The sequence below is a fragment of the Prorops nasuta genome, unplaced genomic scaffold (assembly GCF_024137725.1).
Source record: "Prorops nasuta isolate Cenicafe-Biocafe unplaced genomic scaffold, Cenicafe_Pnas_1.2 PNAS00007, whole genome shotgun sequence".
Taxonomy (NCBI): Eukaryota; Metazoa; Arthropoda; class Insecta; order Hymenoptera; family Bethylidae; genus Prorops; species Prorops nasuta.
Genome location: NW_027116804.1, coordinates 6,274,468 through 6,284,141, shown reverse-complemented (window position 1 = coordinate 6,284,141; position 9,674 = coordinate 6,274,468).

Below are 9,674 nucleotides of genomic sequence, written 5' to 3'. Positions count from 1 at the left end.
TATACTGTTATGGGTACAGAAGGGTCGTCGCCCTGAGTCGGTGGACTCGGAATATCTTCTAACACAACTGTAGGCAAGGGTATCTCTAGTTCTTTCTCCGTGATGTTCAAGATGCTGACGCAGCAGGTAGAGTTGGTTGGCCTAGTGGCACAGTTACCTATATACACTCCAGGTAGTATTTGGTGTCCATTTACAATGCCGTCTTGTTTGCTATCAGTTAACGCGGCTACTAATGTTTGGGATCTCGGTTTTAGTGATACCGTGCGTGATACTACTTGTTTCATTGGCCAGGTGTGTCCCAGCATCGTCAAGGACACGTCCTTTTCATAATGGAAGCTATTTCTTTTCCAGAAATCCATACCGATTAGTCCGTCGGCTATTAGCGAAAAGGTATCTGGTACTATTTGAAATTTATGGGTTATGGTGTATTTTCCGACTTTTACGTGTAGGTAAACTGATCCTAGTGTCTTTACAGGTGTTCCACTTATTCCTGTTAGCGTAATCGGAGTTTTGTCAGCTATTGTTTCTTTGCGCAGGACTCTTATTTTAATTATGGAGACGTCGGCTCCAGTGTCGAAGAGTAAGGTTGCTGGTCGAATGAATTCAGCGGCCTGTACTTCGATTAAATTTTTTATAGGAGTACACAATACCATATTAGCGGTTAAATTTCCTACAGGTGTTGGTCGATTCAGGTTTTCGTTAATTGGTTGCTCTGAATTATTTGCATTCTGTTGAGCTTCTCTTTCTCGCTTTGCTTTTAATGTGCGGCACTCTTGGACGGTGTGTCCTGGTTTTTTGCAATAATTGCAAGAGGTGGATACTTTGTTCACGGAAGATGAGTGACTCTGAGTCCGTTTTGCGTTGCTAAGTCGCGCGTAGCATTTTTCGGCTACATGTCCTTTCCTATCGCAGCGTTTGCAATGGAGGTGCGAATTATTCCGTTGTCCGGAGGGTCGTTGTTGTCCTTGGTTATCGCGTCTGCCATGGGTCGAGCCTTGTTGAGTTCTGTACTCTTCGTCGGAGCGAGTCAAGGATTCACGATCTATTGCGATAGCAATTGATTCTCTTAGAGTTGCACGCTCGCAAGATGCTACCATAACTTGGAGTTTAAAATTCAATCCTTTTATGAATTGATGTTTCGCGTGTTGCGTTAACAATTCTTCTATGGCTTCGTTTTTAGCCGGGTCATTTGCTGGCGTGATGCATCTTTCTTTCAAACCTGATAATATGTCTTCTAGTCGAGAAGCATAGGATCGTACCGATTCATCTTTTCCTTGTCGGCATCGATTTAAACTATTTTGAAGGGTCGCGGTAGACCGTCGGGGTTTGAATGCTTCTTCTAATTCTCGTATTAGTTGCTCGATATTTTCGATTACTTTGTGCTTAGTTTCGGTATAAGCTTTGCCTCTTAGTATAGTGAATCTAACCTGCCGTAGAAATTCGTCTCTATCTAACGGGTGTAGATTTTGGTTTGCCATAATTATGGAATTCACAAACGGTTCTAGCTCGTCTGGGTCTCCTTTGTACTTTGGAATTCTTCCAAGAGTTACGTGTAGGGAAGCATATCCGTGGTGAGGTTCTTCTTCTTCCTCATCGTCTAGATCTGGCGCGTATCGAGGTCTTTCGCATGGAGTCACATACGATGTTCTTTGTGTCGGTCTTGCCGTGGAGGTCCTCGAGGGGAACCTATTAAAATTTTGTCGTAACCTGGAGAGTTCGTCTCTCAGTCTCGCGTTTTCTTCTTCCATTATGCTAATATCGCGGGGCCTTATGCTGTGGTGTAATCTTCTAATTTCAGCATCTATGGCGCTAGGAGGTACGCTTTCGTCAAGTGGAATCGTGTTTGTTGGTGCGTCTTCTATTCTGATAGGGGGACGTTCCGCGGTGTAACTATGGTCTAAATCTGGGGCGTCGTTGTTCGCGTTGCCACGGTGAGCCATAGTTAATCTATTCTGTCTTCGCGTATTTACGTTTCGAAATGGGGTCCCTTCGTCAAGTTCCCTAAGAGTACGCAAAGTTCTATTCCCTAATTGAGAGATGCAACTGTCTATCTCACGGGAGATTGAAACACGATTTGGTCGAGGTACGCTATGTGTCGCGGGAGTTAAACTGGGTTCAGATTGAGTTCGGTCTAAATTATCGGGATTACGGTACATCGAAGAAATTTAGTACTACGAACGCTATGGGCTCGCGGTTACAAAGTTCACAATTAAAATTGCTACTGATATGATTGGTACCGTACTCACCAAAAGCTCATTTTCACTGGTTGGCTGGCTGCAAGTTCTGCTGGTTTCCAGTCGTTGATTTCTTGTAGTCGTGAGGTAGTATGCGGGGTGAACCTCGAAGTTGTGGGTTTGTCGCTCCGTTGCTGAGAAAGGCGAAGTTGGCGGATGTCTCGTTGAGTATCGATGATCGTCCACGTCGGTTCGTCCTTGTAGAGGTTGGTCGATCGAAGAAATAGAATTTTCTTGATTTTCCTTGGGATGAAGATTTATGTAGGTTTGATCTTCACCAGTCAACGGATCCCACCGCTGCCACCAGTTTGTTGTGGTTCAATCGCTGATTCACGACAAACTCGAAATTCTTTTGTATAATAAAGTTTATTGACGTTTGATTTACAATGTTTCTTTTTATACAAATTGATAACCAGAGCTATGAGCTAGATAATTATAGTTTTAAGAGACAAAGGATTGCCTGGTTAAGATTAAGAAATAAGAGGACTGAAGGTCCTAGGAGACTCGACTGGTTCCTTCTAGCTTTTGACTCGAACTGATTTTTGGGGCTGCACGTTTGGGGCTCTTACCCTCAAAGTGCAGCGTCAAACATTACCTTATATGGTAACATTTACGGGTCCCAGTGGTCAAATGCGTCATTGTTCGAGAACATTCGATTGCCATCGAAGTGCATTTGCCACGTGTCGGGACTTAGCCTTGGCGACAGTGTGACCGAGCTGCGTCTGGCGCATCGTATTACACTCAGGAATTTGTCGCTTTTAAGAGGCTATTGGTATTTTAGTATAACTATGCTAGATTAAGATTGATTAATTATGTCTCCAATTGAATATAATAATAATGATATTAATTATATAGTGCTTATAATAGCAATGAGTTATGTATGTTTATTCTATGTACATAACAAGTGCTTTATTTTTTTTCTAACCTTACATATCTAACTTACATTTCTAACAATATTCGTAAGCGGATTATAGTCTACAATTTTATCATGTATAATTAAATAATAGGCTGTAGTATTACTCGGAATATTTTTCCAACACTCGATTTCAATCTTAACATCGACCGTGCCGGTTTTCACTGACTCGTTCTGATGTGAACAATCAATTACAAAGAGCGGACCGTATTGCAAGAAGTTTAGGTAATCGAGCATTGGTTTCGACAGTTTTTCTCCAGCATAATATGAGTGGAAAAACTTTACATACATATCATAGAGTACGGAGTAGCGAGATTTCGTGAAATCAGTATCGAGACGATCGTACGGATAAAATTCAGAATTTAAATTGACTTTAACATCACGTACATCGCAATCGCTAAATTTAAGTACATTCGAATATTGATCGTTCTTCTTATTTTTTCTAAACGCCAGTATCACGTATCGAGGCTTCTCCAATTGTGTAGCTGCTTTAACAGCCCATGTATGTCGCTGTGTTTGAGGTAAAAGGGGATATTCGTAGAGCTCCCAGGAACGAAAAGCCATGGTGAGATTTTTATTCTGCTCGATAATGCGTAGAAATTGTAGTTTGGTAAATTCATTTAAAGTTACGTGAGGCATTCTCCATTGCACTCGATGCAGTTCAATCCCAGAATCGGTAAACTGATTCGAAGAAAATATTGAATTTATATCATTACGCGCTCGTATCAGAACGAGCTCATGGCGTGCATTGATAACGACACGTTTGTAATCTTCGCAGAATCCCAACAGCATATGCAGGGGAACGCAAAAGCTGAATGTGTCAGCAACATTTTCACGCTCTTGAGTGGCAACGAACCAGCCAGAATGACGTAGACTCATACTCTCTTCACTGCTTAAAGATACGAGATTCTTCATACTGGTAGTGATACCAACGTTTTTGCACCGATCAATCTCAATACCGTTCAATTCATAACGAATTTCATCGAACAGAAATGCCATGGAATTAGCGTCGAGCATAACTTTATCCGTCAAAGGTGTAGTAGCAGCACGAGTACCTTCAATCAGCTTCCCCTCTATGTAGAGGTAACTACCACTGGGCTAAAGAATCAAATCTTGCTGTTGTATTGGGATACGAATTTCATCGCTATTTCCCAATGATGCATTCGCATACGGATTGTAAGCATGTATTTCCAATTTAGTGATGCGGTTGTCGTACGCAGGCTGTGCGGTAACGTTCAATGGATCCATGATTTCTTTTCTTCACAGTCAGACCCAATGAGTGTAAAAAATTTATATTTTTTCTTGTCAAAACTTTTTTGTCACCGATCACGTTTTTCCCTATTTCACTCTGAACTGATGTATTCAGCTCTGTTGCAGCTAATTGACTGATTGGTTCATCGAGTAATGTTGGTTTATAATCGTCGGTATTCTTATAAATCAACATCTTCTAATGTGTAATCGTATGGTGATTTCCTCCTATCCAAAATTTACAGGACGATTGTCTTGATCGAGAATACGTAATGTGAGACGATCGATTACCCTTGCAATGACTGGCAAGTAAATGACGTTCTTCGGTGTTTCCGAGATTTTATAGCCTGGTGGAACGCTTGGGAAAAATTCGTGGATGACATGTCGTGGTCTACCGTTCGTATATGCACCAGCGGTAATATTACATTCGATACGTAGAATATTTACTTTTAAAATATTCACAGGTTCGTCCGATTCAGCCCAAGTGTTTGGTAGGATTACGCGGTCCGACGAAAATCCTAGCAGAGAACCAATATTATTAATTTTTGTAAAATCAATAGAATATTTGCACATTATTTCACTTTTCAGTGTGTTATTATTGGCACGCAGAATAATAACATTATCATCATAAGGTAACTCCAACCGCATACGCAAGTATTCATTTATCGCACTCAACTCATAACAGCCTGTAGGTATGGTTATTAGTTTATTTTTACCAAAGTAAAAATTATTATTCGTCTCATCTACATTGGCGATCGAGTAGAAACTTTGAAAATCTACAAGCCCCAGTTCATAGTGACCGTCGTCTAGATTGATCGGAGGGAAAAAATTTGATTCCAACACATGACCGTGTCCTGATAGCGTAAATGTTAAAGACATTTTGTCTGTTCTCTTAGAAATTTAACACACAACTGACCACAAATGCTCGTATCATACGACTGATATTGGTCATGATTGTAATAAATTGTACTAAGCGGACCGAAGTACCGAACAAGTTCAGTCGGTGGTTTCAGATTACCGAAAGAATCGAAATACTTTACAAGATTATTGCATTTAACGTAGGCAACCCAGTGAGTGCCTGGACCATTAGAATCGTCAAGGTTAACGATTGCACATTCTTTAGACCATGGACCGTTTCGTGGTAGACTTGTACGCATAAAGACTCCACGGAAATTTGGTATATCACGACATACGTGAGATAATTGAATATTACTTGTAGCACCAGATCTTGGTAGACCGTGTACAGTTACTTTTTTGTTCGCTTCTTTGACATTGATTTTTTTGCTACGCCTCCTCCGCTTCGTTTGTACAGTGCGAGATACAGCCCCGTCCGTCTCTTGCAGTTGCTTCTATCATACGATTGTGACGCTGCATTTCTTCCAACTGTTTTTTCGCAGCTTTGGCATCGTTTACAGCTTTCGCTATACCTGATGCTCCACCTGCTAGTGCTCCCACCGCACCTAGCAGTGGGAGCAGAGGCAACAAGCCGCCCCGTTTTTTAGGCACTCGAATTTTACGTTTTTTTACAGCACTATTTCCAGTTTTTCTCACTGCTGCTTTCCTCACCATATCTGTTTGTAATCCTAAACCAAGTTTACGCTTTGCGTTCATAGACGCCCAGACAGCTGTTGCTGCAGCACGCTCACCCAAGGTTGCGTCACCAGCTGTGATACGTCTACGTGCACGTTTTGCGAGCACTTTATCAGCTTGATGACGCTGCGATAGGTCTTTGTATTGCGAATATGCGATATCGTGTTCCAGACAGGCTTCGTCCAGCTGGTTCACACCTCGATCACCGCGTGCTAATCGTTCTTGAAGTCGAGTTCCTGGTCCACAGTAATTGTATCCCGGTAAATGAAGCTCAATCGGTAGTTTGTTTATTGTTTTATTGAGAAATGATCCACATCCAACGCACGACATGTATAACAATCTTTTATCAACGGTGGTAGTCCATCCGCATGAGTAGTATTAGGTAGATTGAAATGTTGTAAACAATAGCGATATTTTTGAACCTCAGGATCTGCACGAATATGCTTGGGTAATATATTCCAATATCTGTCAATACTGTGTGAAAAGTACTTTAAAAGTACAATTTTCGGTACGTATTCCAATTGATCACTGCTTAACTCCTCCAAACTTGTAACATCCAACACAAATGCAGGCATAATGAAAACTGATTCAATTCTCTGATTTCATGCCTATAAATAGCTCGTGCAATTAAGATTTAACCTCACAGTCGTTCGAGAATGCATTTCGTAAAGCAGCCATTAAGTATCAATATCTCTAATACCGATTATCACACTGCCACCGTTAGTGATATGAAACGTCATGGAACTTTGCTACCGTCAACTATACGCTGTATAGTTTGCGGACCCTCAAATTGTGGGAAAACAAACGTATTGCTAAGTCTTATTGAGAGTCCTCACGGTGTAAGATTTGACAACCTGTACGTTTACTCGAAATCGTTACAGCAAACGAAGTACCGTTACTTGGAACAGCTATTGACAGATATGGAGGAAATTGGTTATCATCAATTTTCAAATAATAGTGAGGTTATAAATGTGACAGATGCATTACCAAATTCAATCTTTATATTTGATGATGTGGCAAGCGATAAGCAGGACAATATAAGAGACTACTTTTCAATGGGTCGGCACTCGAGCATCGATTGCTTCTATCTTTGTCAGACCTATGCCAAGATCCCAAAACATCTGATTCGTGACAATGCAAATATGATAATCATTTTTAAGCAGGATGGGACTAACTTGAAGCATGTTTACAAAGATCATGTAAACACTGATATGACATTTGAAAAATTTTGCGAATTGTGTTCAAAGTGTTGGCAGGAAGATTATGGATTTTTAGTAATTGATAAGGACAGTGGTATGCAAAATGGTTGATATCGGAAGGGATTCAATGAGTATGCAACCATCGAGTAGCATAAAGCATCATATCAGTGCTGGAAAGTGTTAGTTTAACGTAGTGCATTGAACAGTGTAAAGCTTTTAATTACACAAAACGGACCGGTTACATTATTAAGCAAACCAGTTATACAGATAAACGGGTCACTTGGATCGGTAAACCGGTCAGTCGAATCGTTAAAGAGGTCGGTTAACCGCTAAACCGATTGATTGAACCGCTAAACAGGTCGGTCGAACCACTAAACTGGTTAGGTGAACCGTTGAACCAATCGATTGAACCGCTAAACAGCTCGATTGAACCGCTGAACCGGTCGGTCGAACCGCTAAACCGGTCAATCGAACCGCTGAACAGCTCGATTGGACCGCTAAACAGGTCGGTTGAACCGCTAAACAGGTCAGTTGAACCGCTAAACAGATCGGTTGAACCGCTAAACCGGTCAGGTGAACCGTTGAACCGGTCGGTCGAACCGCTAAACCGGTCAATCGAACCGCTAAACAGGTCGGTTGAACCGCTGAACCTGTCGGTCGAACTGCTAAACTAGTTGATTGAACAGCTTTAAAGATCGATTGAACTAGCACATTGACTGCTTAAACAATTAAAAGTTTATAAAAAAAATGGATGAAAAGTCACTACTTAAGAAGATTGCTGAAACGAGTGAGGTGATTCGTGAAAAACATCGCGCACTGAAATCGGAAAGATCAATGGTGGAAAGTAGATTGAATGAAACTTTTAAACCAATAGTTGATCCACTGAAAAAACTAGTTATGCAAACAGATAATAGCAATGAACAATCTTATGACTTAAACATTGATCTAAATCATGACAAGAAGCGGAAACGTTATCATACTTCAACCCCCAATGAGTATATTATCAAGAAAAAAAAGAAATTGCATAACAATGACGGTACTCTTACAAATAAATCATTGATGATCTATGATGATAATGATGAAAAATCTACTTTTGATAAATCAATATTACCAATGAAATCAATGCCAGAATCTACATCATTACATTCAGAGCCTGGACAAGAATCTGCATCATTACATTCAGAGCCAGGACAAGAGTCTACATCATCATCACATTCAACATCAAGACAGGAAACCTTAGGATTGCTCAAAAAACAAATAAATCATTCCATAGATTGGAGATCATTTCCACCTATTGCACGTCATTATATGCATTTGCTCCTTTTCTGTAATAAAGATGAAATCGATCACGGTTTCGGAGTTACATTAGATGAAAGGAACCAATATGTGATGGGAAGATGTACATTTGATATTAGTCATGAAGGTGATATTTTAATTGATAAAAAGCGCTATATTGGTACGAGAGGGCTTTTTGAATTAATCTTCATGAAAGAGCCTGATAGAAAGCTCTACACCATTGATGACAAGATCATATATAAGCAAATCCTTGAACAAACTAAATCATATAAAAGAGCAAATGATAGTTACCAACAGGTTCAAGGGAATAAGGGTCCAAAGTATAAGAAAATTATTCAACCACTAATTTACAATAAAGTACCATCACAACGAGTGATAGCTGGTAGTGGATTTATGCGTGTTACTGATGAGTCTGTAAACTATATACATTGGAACGATCCTAATGAATTAGTTGATCGATTGCGACTTTTAATTGCATCAACCACCGCAGGTCATACAAACCACCATAATGAAATACAGTCAATAATAGAAGAGTTGCGTGAAGAGGATCTTATTCTATAAAAGGGTACAGTTTATAAACATTTTCTTCAGTTGCGTACCACACGTCAATATGTCAATTAACAAATTTGGTAGTGGTTTTAACGTAAGGAAAGAATTTAATATTGGTACATTAAATGTGACTAAAAGAGCACTGGATTTGAATAATAAAAAAATAGTAAATTTGACTATTGATTCTGATAATAATACATGTGCTGTGAATATAAAGTTCTTGCAACACAGTTTAGCTAAATTGGAGGAGAAAATTGAAGAAAGAATAAATAAAAAAATACAGGAGATTGAGGCAAAACTTTTGCAAACAAACAGCAAGATTAATGATGGATCCAAAAAGTGAATGTTTAGGATGCATCATACATTTTATACTCATGATAATCGATTGCTTTCGAAAGAAAAAGAATCATGAGTGAAAAAAAGAAACAGAAATTATATGTGCATGGGGGAAAGGTTGTAAAAAGCGAATCAGGGAAAATCGTGAGTGAAGAAAAGAAACAACTGGTGCAAGAGTTACATGTCCCTGCGAGAAGAAATTTTCCACGACGAAAAGTCATAATACGTGGTTTCGATGATCTCTGGCAGACTGACCTTGTTGATATGCGTTATTATGTTGATACTGGTCATCACTATATTCTGACAATG